This window comes from Thalassophryne amazonica, chromosome 15, assembly GCF_902500255.1.
Source record: "Thalassophryne amazonica chromosome 15, fThaAma1.1, whole genome shotgun sequence".
Lineage (NCBI taxonomy): Eukaryota > Metazoa > Chordata > Actinopteri > Batrachoidiformes > Batrachoididae > Thalassophryne > Thalassophryne amazonica.
The window spans coordinates 7,323,258-7,336,777 of record NC_047117.1 but is presented as its reverse complement, the minus strand read 5'-3'; positions in this window follow the sequence as shown (position 1 = coordinate 7,336,777).

Sequence of the window (13,520 nt, the reverse complement as noted above, 5' to 3'; positions counted from 1 at the left end):
CCCACGGAACCAAATGCAACATGCTAGGTGTCATCTGGTGGAGAGGTATGTGAGGACTTACTTGGCAAGAAATTTGATTCTAATTCTGATTTCTAGTCCACAGAGAAAGCCAGTTGTAAGCACCAAGCCAAAGACAAATTTTTGCAGACAAATAGTGCGCTTCCGTCAGATTTTAACATGACAGAACGACTTGAGGTTGGACTTTTGACCAAGGATTTGAAACCTAATACAATGATTTGCAAATCCTCTTCAACCTATATTCAACTGAATACACCACAAAGACAAGATATTTAATGTTCAAACTGATAAACTTTATTGTTTTTGTGTAAATATTTGCTGATTTTGAAATGGATGTCTGCAACACATTTCAAAAAAGCTGGGACAGTGGTATGTTTACCACTGTGTTACATCACTTTTCCTTCTAACAACACTCAATAAGCATTTGGGAACTGAGGACACTAATTGTTGAAGCTTTGTAGGTGGAATTCTTTCCCATTCTTGCTTAATGTACGACTTTAGTTGTTCAACAGTCCGGGGTCTCCGTTGTCATATTTTGTGCTTCATAATGCGCCACACATTTTCAATGTGCGACAGGTTTGGACTGCAGGCAGGCCTAGTACCTAGTCTAGTACCCGCACTCTTTTACTATGAAGCCATGCTGTAACACGTGCAGAATGTGGCTTGGCATTGTCTTGCTGAAATAAGCAGGGACGTCCCTGAAAAAGACGTTGCTTGGATAGCAGCATGTGTTGCTCCAAAACCTGGATGTACCTTTCAGCATTGGTGGTGCCATCACAGATGTGTAAGTTGCCCATGCCATGGGCACTAAGACACCCCTATACCATTACAGATGCTGGCTTTTGAACTTTGCGCTTGTAACAATCTGGATGGTGGTGTATTTAATTGAAAATAGGTTGAAGAGGATTTTCAAATCATTGTATTTTGTTTTTATTTACATATCACACAACGTCCCAACTTCATTGGAATTGGGGTTGTATAACAGATGCACAAATATGGGCTTTAGAGAATTATGGGTTACATTTGACAGCTGCAAGACCCAGAGCCAAAGAATTGAACTGAGGAGATTAAGGACTTCAGGATCATCAGAGTATGAACTCGAACAAATCCCCCTCTACGTTCATATGTGAACCTCAGCTTGCAGACACACTATAAGGGCATTTTTTTTATATATATATTTTATTACCTTTAAGAGTGGGGGAAAAAAAAAAAACATTTGAGTGAGTAAAAACAATTGTTTTAATTTCCAGGCCTGCATCCTGAGGACATTTGGGTTTCACATAATGTGCATCTTATTTTTAAATCTTTAAAGTGGAAAATGAAATGCTCACTCTCTCCGGCTGGGAAGAATATTTTTGAAATACACAAATTCTTTAAATATTAATATGTAAAACCCCCTGATGTAGGAAACGAGCTAAACCAGTAGGAGTGGGAATGAGCGCAGTCGGTGTCGGCTCCATTAAAAAGTAAAAATTGTTGGAAAGAGACTCATTAGCTGAAAGTTGTCGAACATGAAGCCATAATGAAGTGCGGCGGCCGCCGTCCCACTGATGTTCAGTGCTGCTGAAAGGAAAAGTGCAGTGGAAATGTGAATAATGCTTTTCCTGCCGCTTTGTTCTGGGCTCAGCTGCTGCCACATGACTCACACCCAACAACAAATGGCTCAGAAAGAAACAAAAGAAGCTTTTTTCCCCACCATCGGAGCCGCCCACTCTGCTTTCATAATGATGATGGCCTCTAATAGATGGCGACGGCTGTCTGAAGTGTGTTTATTGTCATTAATGAACGAACAGAATGCTGTAAGCAGCTGCAGGACTTTGGATTTGGATCAGACGGTTCAGTGCGGACATTGGTGATTACAGGGGGTTCTATGAGGCTGTCTATCAGGTCCAGAGCCCTTTGCACAGTTCATATGGTCAAGCACTTCTCACCGACAAGGCATCTATCCTTAGCCACTGGTCCAAACACTTCCAAGCTGTCTTTGGCGTTAACCGAATTGTCCAGGACTCAGCAATACTCTGAATTCCTCAACAACCAGTTAGAACTGAACTGGATGAGCTACCCACCTTTTAAGAGACCACCAGCACTACTGAACACCTGACAAGTGGCAAGGCAACTGGCGTTGATGGCATTCCACCAGATATTTGGAAGCATGGGGGACGACTACTCAGCAGGCTCCAGGAGCTCTTTGTTGCTGGGAACAGAGTAAACTACCACAAGATTTCCGTAATGCAATCATCGTCACCTTGTACAAAAACAAAGGTGAAAGTCAGACTGCTCTAACTACCGGAGAATAATCCTGCTTTCCATCGCAAGAAAACTCCTTGCACGGGTGCTCCTGAACAGAGTGGTACCAACCATTGCTAAAGACCACCTGCAAGAAAACCAGTGCAGCTTCAGAGCCAACAGAGGCACTACAGACATAGTGTTTGTCCTCAGACAGCTCCAGAAGTACTGGGAGCAGAACAAAGGACTGTATATAACATTCGTTGACCTGACCAAAGCCTTTGATACTGTGAGCATACAAGGAATGTGGAAAATCATGGAACATCTCAGATGTCCCCCAAAGTTCCTCAGCATGGTCATCCAGCTGCATGAAGGTCAGCGTGGTCAAGTTAGACTCAGTGTTGACCTTCTCAATTGTTACTGTTACTGTTAGTGTTTAGAAACAGTGAATTATTTTCTGTAGCAGCTTTTTCATTGTGAATCTCCAAAACCTTGAATCTTTTTACTTGAGACCCTTTTCAAGTCAAGTATTTCAAACTGTTTCCTTGAGTGCTCATAGCACTTCAACAGTGAAACATTTTCTGAACCAGTTGTTGTGTGTCTCCGCCATTTCAAAACTGAATCCATTTCTGAAACAGTTTCATTTAGCATTTCAATGTATGCAGCAATCGTTTCATTTACCACCAAGTTCCAAATTAGTGAATCAGATGTTTCAGTATAGTTTTGAATGTTTCCAAACTGAAAATCACTTTCTAAAATGGTAATTATACAGCATTATTGGTTTTTATTTTTTGTTGTTGTTTGCAGGTTCATTTAGTGTTTCAAACATTTCAAAGAATCATTTTGAGGAGCTACTTTTTCTTAGTGTTTCAAATATTTTAAAACAGTGACTTACTGTAGGCAGTTAACGTTCCATTTGCTACTAAGTTTTGAATGAGTGAATCGGATGTTTCAGTGCCATTTTGATGTTTCTATCAACACACTGAAGACTGCACTGAAGACTTTAAGGGCTTCTGTGGCTGATAGTCCAGATTCCATGGTGCAGGTTTTATCCACCACATTAACGGCAATATCATCTTTAGTTTACCTGCTTATACCATAAATCATCAAGTTCATTTATATTTACGACTGCAGGATCAGCTGACTCCAAACCTGCAGCTCCCCTCCCTCCTCCTTCCATAATAGAAGTTTTGTTGTTGATATATACAGGACCGGATGTCGGTGGCTTTCCACAAAATTCTCAGGATTTGCAGGATCCTCAAGCAAAATTTTAAAAATGCTGTAATCACAGCCTCATTCTCACACAAACACTGTCTTTCTTCTTGTCTTCCCTTCATCTCCTCTCACTTTGGTCTCCAAGACATCTCCATCAGAAAACAAACATCTCCATCAAAAAGCATCTCAATCAGAAAACATCTCAGTCAGAAAACGTCTTAATCAGAAAACAAGCATCTCCATCAGAAAACATCTCAATCACAAAACAAACATCATCAGAAAACAAACATCTCCATCAAAAAACATCTCAATCAGAAAACAAACATCTCCATCAGAAAACATCTCAATCAGAAAACAAACATCATCAGAAAACAAACATCTCCATCAAAAAACATCTCAATCAGAAAACAAACATCTCCATCAGAAAACATCTCAATCAGAAAACAAACATCAGAAAACAAACATCTCCATCAAAAAAACATCTCAATCAGAAAACATCTCAGTCAGAAAACATCTCAATCAGAAATCAACAGTGTTGCTACAGTTACTTTGAAAAAGTAATCCAATTACTGATTACTGATTACTCCTTGAAAAAGTAACTTAGTTACTTTACTGATTACTCAGTTGTAAAAGTAACTAAGTTAGATTACTAGTTACTTTTTTAGTTACTTCCCCAGCTGTCGACAACAACCCTCTACCACCTCAACATGACAGTGATACTTGTTTAGCCAAAACTCGCTTTATAGTCACCCTTTCTTGACTTCAATGAAAATAAATACTTGTTTTATAAAAAGTAAAATAAAGACCTCTTTCTTGACCTCATATTTAACTGCTGACAGCACTGTAACAGTAAAACTTGCGATTTCTAGCCTACATTGTTTATAAATGTAACTATTAAATTCTTTCTAACATTTTTCTACCATTTAAATTCTCTCTAAACATTTTACTTGTCGAAATTATAAGTAGTATTAGTAGTTGTAGTAAAAAAAAGGCTTCAAAACTGGACCGTTAATCTAGGGGTGTTGTGGGGGGGGCACATCCTTGCCCCACGCCCCTATTCCACCTGGATTCGCCCCTGCTTTGGTGGTTGAGCACAAAGAATGGATAACATTTATTTATGCAGAAAACATGACCAGATTTACAGGTAAGAAAGTTTTATTGTGTTTTCACATCATGTGGTCCTCAGAAAGGGAGTTTAGGTGCATTTGAGTGGAAAATAGTGTTAGTTGTTGACGCGTCGCGGAGGATCAACTGTTTTTAACGACCAGATACGGAACGGCTCAGTTCAGAATTCTAAATAAAGGAGGAAAAAGCATAAAAATGTCTTTGTAAAGCTCAGTGCAGGTGTGCTGTTGTCACTGCGCTTTAAGAGGTGAGGATGAGTCATAGCTGCTGCAGAAAACTGCGGATGAAAAGCTCACAGCTCACTTAAAGTGGGCAGTTCAGTCGAACCCCAACCCCCTGCCTACGGACCAAGTTTAATGCTGCTATCGACCCACAGTGCAAAAATAATAGTAATGCACAGTGACTTGGAGAAGTAACTTTAATCTGATTACTGATTTGGAAAGATTAACGCGTTAGATTACTCGTTACTAAAAAAAGTGGTCAGATTAGAGTAACGCGTTACTAAGTAACGCGTTACCGGCATCACTGGAAATCAAACATCTCCATCAAAAAACAATTCCAGAACAAAACAGTGCGTTTGTTCATGACGTTGAGATGTCCAGTTTGCGTGCGTCACCATTTAGCTTCCTCACCTTTCCGCCTCATTGTCACTCATCTCTAATCTCCGATCTGTCCTCCTGACTCCTCAGTAATTCTGCTTTGACTGACCTGGGAACTGTGAAGGTGGAAGATGGAATTTGGCCGTTTATAGCCTCCGAGTGTTGAGTTTGATTAAACACAAATACCCCCAAAGTAGCTGATCCCTTCTTTGTTCAACCATCAAGTGTGTCATGACCATTTATTGAACTGCTACAAAAAAAAATGTAATCAGTGTTTCATCAAACTGCTTTATTGGTAAAAATGTTTCAGGAGAGTCATTAGTTGTTTAATTATTGCAAGTTAGCTTGTTAGCTCACTAGATTTGCAAGAACCTTTAGGGTTCTTGGAGTGTTGATGCTCTGAAACCATGGAATAAAACTGTCATGTTTCAGACTTAACTTTCTGCAGAATACTTTAAATGTCCTAAAGTAACACGACCAAACATTGGACAAAACATTTCTTTTTAAAGCAAAGCTGCACAATTGATGTTGGTGAAACTATTACATCCTCATTGGAGTTCAAAAACCAGTTTTGTAGTTCTCTACTCATGATTTTCAGCTTGAACACACTATAAAGGATATACATAACACTTTTCAATAATAATAATAATAATAATAATGATAATAATAGTAATAAGTAAGTAATAATAACCACCAATGAATGTAGGCTTTAATTAATGTATTTAGTAATCATTTATTAATGGTGCTCACTATAAATCATTAAATGATGTATAAATTAATACTTAGTTAACATGAACATATCAATTAATGATTAGTAAACACAGTTAACTCTTATTTTATTGTCAATGGTTATTACTGTATTAACTAATGTTAATGTACCCTGTTGTAAAGTCTTAAAGGATACACACAACTTTAATACTGTTGGAACAAAGTATTAGTTGTTTCCATATCTTTAGAAATGATTAATTTATGTATAAATGAATACCTCAGTTAAAATGAACACTATTAATAAATTATTGCTAAACATGGTTATCTAATAATTCAGTGTTAGTTAATGCTACTTACTGCATTAAGTAATGTGAATTCATGTAGCCTTATTGTAAAACATAACCAGCTATACACAGCTTTTTTTAATGTTGTTGCAACAGAGTTTTATTGCTGGGTTGTTGTATTTTTTTCTGAATCTTTATAAATCATTCAGTAGCATAATATTTAATACCTTATTTAACATGAAAGCTGTGACTACATGATTACTAAACAGTTAACTCTGTTGTGAAAGTGTAGGTACACGGACCCACAACAGGGGGCGCAATGAACGGACAATGGAGAAAGGTGAATAACAAGTTTTACTGTTGTGAAAAGAGCACAACCAATACAACAATTAATAATTTGGAGTTTGAAGCCGAAATCTGCTGGTGTCGTGTGGGCAGGCTCGAAGGTAGGAGGCGTCCGTCCTAGTCGAACCGGAACCACCCAGATTTCCTCTGCCACCGAACCCCAGAAGTACTGGAACCGCCAAGTCCCGAATTCCCAGGTGGCCACTGCCTCCGCTCGTCGGATCCGGTACTGCTGGCGGGAAAGAGCACAAACACACAGGTATGGATGCGACAGCACCCAGTAGACGGAGAGGGGAGAAGCCGCCTCCACCTCTTGTTACAATGAAGCAGGAAAGGTGAGTACTTATCCAAGCAAGTAGCTTTCTGTAGTCAGCTGTCCTGAAAAGGTTTACCAAGGTTTATCAGAGTCTTCAATATGAGCTTGCAGAGAAGGTTACCTTAATCTCAAGGCGATATCTCGGCACTGAGGTGGAGACGCTGTCCTGCTGATATACCTCCGTCCTGAGTGCAGTCAGCTGTGTCCAGTAATGGGTGACAGCTGTCACCCTGGCAGCCCTCGTCGGCGGCAGCGCCCTCTGGTGCCTGGAGCCCGCACTCCAGGCAGGGCGCCCTCTGGTGGTGGTGGGCCAGCAGTACCTCCTCTTCAGCGGCCCACACAACAAACTCTTAATGACATGATGATACTTATGATTGCATTAACTGATATACCTTCTAGATCAGGTGTAACCAGATATACACAACTTTTTAAATATTGTTGCAGGAGAGTATTGCATGGTAACATGAATAACCCAAGAGACTTACAGTGACATCAACAATGGTAAATATGATTAAAAACTTTTTTCTTTTTTGTTTACTTTTTTGAAATACTTCTTTTGCAGTTCTGACATTGTGAACCATGTTCTTAAACTTCAAGTTCAGAGCTGCAGCCATTAGTTAGTGAACCATTTGGAAAACATTTACTATTAAATGACTTCCAAACACACACACACACACACACACAGACACACAACAGTGCCCATGTGCTCCGAAAAAGTTGTGGATCTGAATTCTGTGACTTGTGACAGGACACGCAAAGAACAAACCATCTGTTGTTTTTACATCAACCATTTCAGACTAACCAACAGTGACAACATGCGCGTGCACGCACGTACACATGCAAACACACACACAATTTTTAAAGATCAGAGCTGCTAAAATTATGTACTGTTGTGTTTAAAAAAAACAGTGATCCACTAACAGTACGGATTCAGGTTACTTCACAAGAAAAAGTAAAAAGAAATATAAAACAAGATGTGAGGAATCCAACCTCATGCAAATTAATAATAATAAATTGGAGCATGAGATCGAGAGACAGATTGGGGCGCATCTGATGATTTATGGACGCTTTACTGGACCATCGTGGTGAAGAAGGAGCTGAGCCAGAAGTCGAGGTTCTCAATTTACGCTACTATCCTCACCTATGGTCATAAGCTTTGGGTAATGGCTGAAAGAACAAGGTTGGAGATACACAGTAAAATCACCAGTGTTAAATTAACACTGACACTGAACATATGGTCCCACTCTGACCAGAGTGGGACCATATGTACACTGGCAGTATAAATTTAACACTGTCAGTGTTAGTTTTACACTGGTGATTTTACTGTGTCAGAAATGAGATTCCTCTGTTGGGTATCTGGACCTACAATCCTAAACAGGGTGAGAAGCTCAACTACCCAGGAGGGACTCCGAGTAGAGCTGTTGCTTCTTCACATTGAAAAGAGCCGGTCGAGGTGGTTCAGGCATCTGGTGAGAATGTCTTCTGGTTGTCTCCCTTGGGAGGTCTTCCAGACATGTCCAACTGGGAGGACGACCCCGGGGAAGATCCAGGACATGCTGGAAGGATTATATGTCCCAGCTGGCTTGGGATCTCCCAGGAAAAGTTAGTGGACATGTCCAAGGATGTGTGGGATGAGATGCTTGGTCTGCTACCACCATGATCCAGACCAAGATAAACAGCTGAAAATGAATGAATGAACAAATGAATAATTTTAGTTAATGGTTACAGTTTTGAGACTCATCTATTTCAAGGTTCCATCACATTGTTCTTTCAGCCTGAGTGAAAACTGTCACTTCCTCCACAAGCTGAGGTTGGCATTCGCGCTGCTCATCCATTTTTCCCCACTCTGGTACTCCGATTCCTTCCCCTCTTCCCTCCATCTGTCCCACGCTCTCTTACTTTGTCACTCCTTGTCCTTATCTATCCACCACACCTCTCATCTTTCTTCATCTCCCTCCCTCTTTATCTCGGTCGCAGCTGTGTTGACTGGCTTCGTAACATGAACACAGTCACTCCCACACTTCTGCTGTGGCTCCGAGGGGGCATCAGAGCCGCACAACCGCAGCCAAGGAGCCGCGGCCAGGCAGCCGCTGTGGGCGGAGGGCCGTGACAGACACGTAGCCGGAGGGTCGCTGGCTCACATCTCTGTGGAAATGGCATGGAGCACCACCATGTTTCCGGGCAGGAATTCAAATGAGTGGAGGAGAGAAGCGGTGTTGCTACGGTGCTGCCTGATGCCCTTTGAGGAAGATGACCCCACCCCACCCCACACCAAGATAATGATCTGAGATGTAGAAGTGGAGGCAGCTGTCAGGATTTTATTAAATATTAGGTTTAAATACTGAAGTGGAAGGGTGCATCGTGTGTTTTTTAAGATTGTGATCTAATCTCAGACTGTGGAAAGAACCGCGTGAGTGTGTGTCGCCTGTCGGCCTGCAGCGTACTGGGACAGGATCGATAGAAACAGAGCCGCATTGGGATTTGGCTCTACTTTTACGCCAGACGTCTTTCCTGAATCAACTTCAGTTTCACATGGAAAACACACACACACACACACACACACACACACACATCTCCTAGTTTTCTCAAACAGTCTCCCATCCCAGTACAAACCAGGAACTCCTCTGCTTCCCTTCTGGGATCTGACAGGGTTGGGGGTGTTCAAAGGGGCACAGCTGACAATCACAGTGCTGAATACAAGTCAAGTCTGAGAGGATGTGTTGGTGCCACAAGTCACCGTAAACACCATTAGGGTTGGTGAAAGGAAAGGAAAGGAAATGAATCACATAGTGCAACAGATACGTGTAAGAACCATTTAGTTGATGATACATGGACCAAATTTGGTCCAACTACTTCTGTGAAATCCTTTTCTTCAAAAATTTTTGGAAAATTTTACTAAAAATAAATTTTAGCAAAAAAATTACATTTTTAATTTTTGGGGGGTTATAATGAATTTCTCAACACTGCACCCAATAAGTCAAAAATAAATACACACAGACACACACTCATAACAAACAAACAAAGAATATGGCCAACATCTTAAATGCTTCAATATTCAATTTTCAATACTAAAACTTGTAGATAATTATTGTAAAGAGTTTCTCATGTCTTAATAAACACATATAGACACTTAAATTAAATTTATAACCTTCCTAGAAACAAAGAAATATAAAATATTGGAAAGGGCAGCCATTTGGAAATTGCCATCTTGGATTTTTAAAAAAGCCACAAGGGTGATTTTCAAGGACTTTCAGTGTCTGATTCTACACATTTTTCTGAACCTATTCTCAAAATTTCAGCATATTCAGAAAATGTTTTTTTTTTGTTTTGTTTTTATGTTTAAACTCTAACCCATTTGCAGGTGAGTGGACTGGAACAATGTCCATGAAGTGCTTTGTCCAAGAAGACAGACAGGTGGTGGTCACACCTGGAATCAAATCCAGGTTTATGTGTTGCTCATCCAATTCCAACACCACACTCCGTTCTAACTGGGGGTATGCGCTAAATCTGATATTTTCCACAAAACCTCTCTGTTACATGCTGCACAACTTCACATCTCCTTTTTCTTTTCTATTACATTTCTCTCTAATTCCATCTCTAATCCAATAACTCCCTCTCTGCTCTTTTCTTTTCCAGAATTATTCATAATACTGGCTATAGAGATCATACAAATCCACTATTTTTACAATCCAAATTCTTAAAATTCACAGACTTGGTTCATTTTCAAACAGTACAAATTGTGTATAAAGCAATAAACAATTTACTTCCAGCAAATATTAAAAATATGTTTTTTAACAGATCAGGGGATTACAGTCTGAGGGGGAAATTTAATTTAAAGCATCAGTGGGCACGAACAACATTAAAAGGTTTCTGTATTTCTGTCTGTGGGGTGAGGATGTGGAACAGATTGGGAGTGGGGCTCAAGCAATGTCCAAGCATGAACTAGTTCAAACAGCGGTACAAAAATATGGTTTTTTCTGGGTATAGGGAGGAGGAAGGGTAATGAGGGTTAGGGTGTTTTTGTTTTTTGCTTCGGCTTGTAAATATATAGTATTTTGTATGTAAGTAGGTATGTGTAGGTGTATATTTATGTTTGTGTATATATATGTGTATATATGTATATGTGTATGTATGTTGATGTGTATATGTATGTGTATGTGTATATATATGTATATATATATATTGATATCGGTTTAGGTGTGTAGGAATTTATGTGTATATGTGGCAAAGGGTATTACTGGTTGTGGGGAAGAAGGGGTAGGGATAAATAAGCTGATGCTTCACCCTACCCCTTTTCGGACATGTTGGGTACACAGTAGGAACTTTTTTGTTGTTGTCTTTACTGATCTATCTTGTAATTGTTGTTGTATCAAATGTTCGAAATAAACAGTTTTCATTCATTCATTCCAGTCTTCTGCTCTTCACTCGTCTTCATATTCTCTCCCCTGCCTTACCCGTGCTGCTCTTCTTCCGTCTTCCTCTCCACTTCTTCATATCCTCATCTATCATCCCATCCTCTCAGTTCCTTTCTCTCTCCAGCTCTACTTTCTCATCCGTTACACTCGGCATGTTTTGTCGTGTCGAGCTCGGTCTTAAATCTCAAACCTCATCTTCTCTTCATCCGTCTCTCTTCTTCCACTTCCTGAAATCTCTTCCTTATTTTTGTTGTTTTCTCCTATCACCTTTCCAGCACATACATATTTATATATATCAAACACTTCTCTTCCGTATTCTGCTCCATCCTTCTTCCTCTGGTTCCAGGATTTCATGCGTGAATAATCCAAGTCGGTTTAATCCCTTTAGCTATTTTCCTCCGTAGCCTAATGGGCCTGTGGCATCACCACACTGTCGCTCACACACACATGCACAGCAACTTCCACTGTGCTTAAGAATATTAATACCACCTTAACAGGATTTTTCTCCTCACCCTCCTTTCCTCCAGAACGGTGGTTGAGGGACTCGGTGCCATCTCTGAAATTTGAATAACTGCTCCTCGAGAGGTCCCAAGCAAGTTTTTTGCAGATCATTAGACATTGATGTATCATTTCAGCATCAATGTTCTGATGTCTGCATGTCCAATGGTCACACTGCGGGACACGAGATCCAACACATCGCCCAACAACTTTTTTTGTTGCTTCGTTTAATTCAAGAAAACATTCCCATGTTCTCTTTGTCCTTGATTAATCTACACTAATTTACTCCAGTTTAAGGGTCAGGTCCTTGCATAAATAGGGTTTTTTGGGGGGGCGGGGGGGGGTGCTCTAAATTAACCCAAATATGTGACAAACATCCGGTTTGTGCCTGTCAATATTAAATTCTAGGGAAGGAGATGTTGTGTGCCAACCACCACGCAAACAGACCTGAAAAGTATGTAATTGACTGAAAAAATAATAATCTTAAAACATTTTATCTTTTTGTTTTTTAGATTTTTTTTTGTACTTCTTTTTACATCTTTATGTTTAATGTGTCCTGATGCCTGATGCAAATTAATTTACTTTGGGATAGTAATAAAGAAAAATAAGGAAGAAGGCTGAAAGAAGGAAGGAAAGAAAGGCAGCACATCCAAGGAGGACATATCCAGGCTGGACAAACTGATCAGATGGTCACTCTGGTGACGGTGGCAGAGAAGAGAACACTGGACAAACTGCTGGATATTTTGGATGATGCCAGTCACCCTCTGCAGCAACCAGAGGAGCCTCTTCAGCCACAGACTGCTCCTTCCCAAGTGCAGGACCAACAGACTGAAAAACTCCTTTGTCTCTCAGGACATCAGACTGTACAACTCGTCACTCAGGGGGAGGAGGAGTAACAGGAAGACAGAATGGAAGAACTGCATGTTTTCGTTGTGTTGTATTTTATACGTTCCATGTCTGTACTACCTGCCAGATCCATCATGTGTGTGCACAAATAAGTACAAAACAGTTTTTGTACTAGGCTGTAAACATGCTGTAAGTTATGGGTTTTAACATCTCCAGGGAGGGACTCACTTCTGGCCTCAAGTGGCCATTCAAGGAACAATGAACTGGACTGCATTTATATAGCACTTTTTCATCAGAATTAGAAGCTCAAAGCGCTTTACAATGATGCCTCACATTCACACAAACACACACACACAGATGTCAAGGTGCTGCCATGCAAGGTGCTCACTAAACACCAGGGACAACTGGATGATTAAGGATCTTGCCCAGTGGCCCTTAGTGATTTTTCTGTCAGGCTGGGGTTTGAACAGAGGATCCTCTGGCCTGCAGCCCAACACTTAACCACTATCACCTCCCCAACAACAAGAGTTCACACTCCCATGCTGCCTTTGTTTCTCAGCCCTGGAAAGATGACTTCTTGTTGTTGTGATTTTTGTTCAGATGTGTACTGTGTTTATAATTTAACTACAATCTGTACTTGAACTCAGCAATAATTCATATTTAAACATTTACTACAAATTTTGTTGCAGCACATCTTTTCACACCATTAAAAATAATGAAAAAGTTTAACCTCATGGGTTTGAATGTTTTTTTACAGCCACCACGAGTCGAGACATAATTCAGCATTTCCTATTAAATAGGTGCGTTTAACATTTTGCTCCAAACTGATTTTTTTTTTTACATAAAAGGGCACAAGGTGCCTCAAAATAAAATTAAAAGAGCTGAAATAAATAAACAATAAAAGCAGACATATTGTAGGGGATTA